The sequence below is a fragment of the Macaca fascicularis genome, chromosome 20, assembly GCF_037993035.2.
Source record: "Macaca fascicularis isolate 582-1 chromosome 20, T2T-MFA8v1.1".
NCBI lineage: Eukaryota > Metazoa > Chordata > Mammalia > Primates > Cercopithecidae > Macaca > Macaca fascicularis.
The window spans coordinates 76926631-76929576 of NC_088394.1; positions in this window are offsets into that span (position 1 = coordinate 76926631).

The window sequence follows — 2946 nt, forward strand, 5'->3', positions numbered from 1 at the left end:
GAGACAGAGTCCCCTTCTATCGCCCAGGCTGGAGTGCAATGGCACAATCTTGGCTTCCTGCAACCTCTGCCTCCTGGGTTCAAGCGATTCTCCTGCCTCAGCCTCCGAGTAGCTGAGACCACAGGCATGCACCACCATGCCCAGATAATTTTTGTATCTTTAGTAGAGATAGTTTCTCCATGTTGCCCAGGCTGGTCTTGAACTCCTGGGCCCAAGCAGTCTGCCCATTTTCGCCTCCCAAAATGCTGGGATTATAGGAGTGTATTAGTCTGTTCTCATGCTGCTAATAAAGATACCTAAGACTGGGTAATTGACAAAGGAAAGAGACTTAACTGACTCATATTCCCACAAGGCCGGGGAGTCCTTACAATCATGGTGGAAGGCAAATGAGAAGCAAAGCCATGTCTTACATGACGGCAGGCAAGAGAGCTTGTGCAGGGAAACTCCCATTTATAAAACCATCAGAGCTCATGAAACTTATTCACTACCATGAGAATAGTTGGGGGAAATCGCTCCCATGACTCCAGTATCTCCACCTGGCCCTACCCTTAACACATGGCAGTTATTACAATTCAAAGTGAGACTTGTGTGGAGACACAGCCAAACCATATCACAGGCATGAGCCACCATGCCCGTCAGCATGTCTTTTTTAAACATTTTAAAATCGATTCTTTATCTTGTTTCAGAGAGGATTTGGAGTTATAAAAACACATTAGACTGGGCATGGTGGCTCACATTTGTAATCCCAGCACTTCCCAAGGTTTCTCCTAGTGTACTCTCACACTTCTGATACCAGATATGGCAGTGGGGGGGGCAGTTCCCCCACACGTTAAGCTAGTATGAAACATGATATACAAAATGACATCACTCTAGGTTGGGTGTAGTGGCTCATGCCTGTAATCCTAGCACTTTGGGAAGCCGAGGTGGGCGGATCACCCAAGGTCAGGAGTTCAAGACCAGCCTGACCAACATGGTGAAGGTGAACCCCGACTCTACTAAAAGTACAAAAATTAGCCTGGCGTGGTGGTGTGTGCCTGAATTCCAGCTACTCAGGAGACTGAGGCAGGTGAATTGCTTGAACCTGGGAGGCAGAGGTTGCAGTGAGCCAAGATTGCGCCACTGCACTCCAGCCTAGGCGACAGAGTGAGACTCCATCTCAAAAAAAATTAATTAATTAAATAAAATAAAATAAATGACATCACTCTGGTTCAGAGCTCTAAAATGGAGGGAGGAAGCCATTCTAAGAAGGACACCCTACATGACCTGCAACTTGAAAAAAATAAAAGCTCAAAAAAAAAAAAACAATACAGGAACTTACCTTGAACCTTTGAATTGGGCCAAATTGCAATGACCAGTGCATCCTGGAAAGCTGAATTTCACCAGCACTACAACTCAACAGCACCAACCAATAAACTATGGATTTTTGTACTAAGCCAATCGCCTCTTTCAAAACTTGTCACCTTGTCTAATCACCCTCAGCTTTTTTTAAAAACCCCCTCCTCTACCCTCTCTCTTCAGAACACAAGTGGCTTCTAGCTGAATCTGTCTCCCAAATTGCAATTTCTAAGACCTCAATAAAAACACCTTGTCTTGCAGCTTTGCATTGTGGTCTTTTGCCCCTTGGATGACATTAAATGGTGTCAGAACTGAGTGGGACAAAGAAGCGACTCTCTTCTTTGTTCTGGGGCGGCCACGGATTCAAGCACAGTTCCTGCAGGAGGAACCCCTTGTGTTCTACACGCCTCCCATGGCCACAGACCTGTTGATGAGTTGTCTCATTCCCTAACCCCCTACCTTGGTTGAGGTTCTTTTTCCAATGTCCTTGGTTGCCAGCTGTCCGAAAAGGGATTTTCCCTTTTTAGTGAGAACCTATGGGGACTTTTACTTCTAAGTGTATAGGTGCCGAGTCCCCCTTCCAGAACCCCTGCTGGCTTTATGTACAAAAGTGACAGTCTTTCGTCTTACAGATTTCTTTCTTAGTGAACCAATATCAGTAAAAGTAATCTGGAATTACAGTAGCCAACCCAGAGATGCTTTTATCTCACAAAACATGTTTTTCTTCATGTGCAATTAAAAGGGCTAGGCTGGGTGCGATGACTGGTGCCTATAATCCCAGCACTTTGGGAGGCTGAGGCGGGAATATCCCTTGAGCCCAGGGGTTCGAAACCAGCCTGGGCAACATGGTGAAATCTATCTCTTTTTTTTAATTAATTTGTTTGTTTGTTTGTTTATTTTTGAGATAGAGTTTCACTCTTGTTGCCCAGGCTGGAGTGCAATAATGCGATCTCGGCTCACTGCAACCTCCACCTGCCAGGTTCAAGCGATTCTCCTGCCTCATCCTCCCAAGAAGCTGGGATTACAGGTATGCACCACCATGCCTGGCTAATTTTTTGTATTTTCAGTAGAGGTGAGGTTTCCCCATGTTGGCCAGGCTGGTCTTGAACTCCTGACCTCAGGTGATCCACCGGCCTTGGCCTCCGAAAGTGCTGGGTTACAGGCGTGAACCACCGTGCCCAGCCCCCCATCTCTAATAAAAAATGAAAAAATTAGCCAGGTGTAGTGGCAAGTGCCTGTAGTCCCGGCTACTGGGGAGGCTAAGGTGGGAGGATCACTTGAGCCCAGGAGGTCAAGGCCACAGTGAGCCATGATCGCACCACTGTACTCCAGCCTGAGCAACAGAGTAAGACCCTGTCTCAAAAAAACAATAAAAGGGATAAAAGGAAAGATTAAACAGCTCGACGGGGATGTCTACTGTAATTTGGTATCTTGGGGTATCAGAAAGACTCCAGGAATCTAAATTAGCATCCCTAAGAACAATGCCAACTCAGAAACTCTAATGAAAAACTCAGAACAAATCAAACCTGGTGACAAGCAGATGTCTGTCTGATTGTGCTTGTCCTGTGTCACCTTTCCTTTGTAGTCCTACTCCTATCCCAATGCCACCTC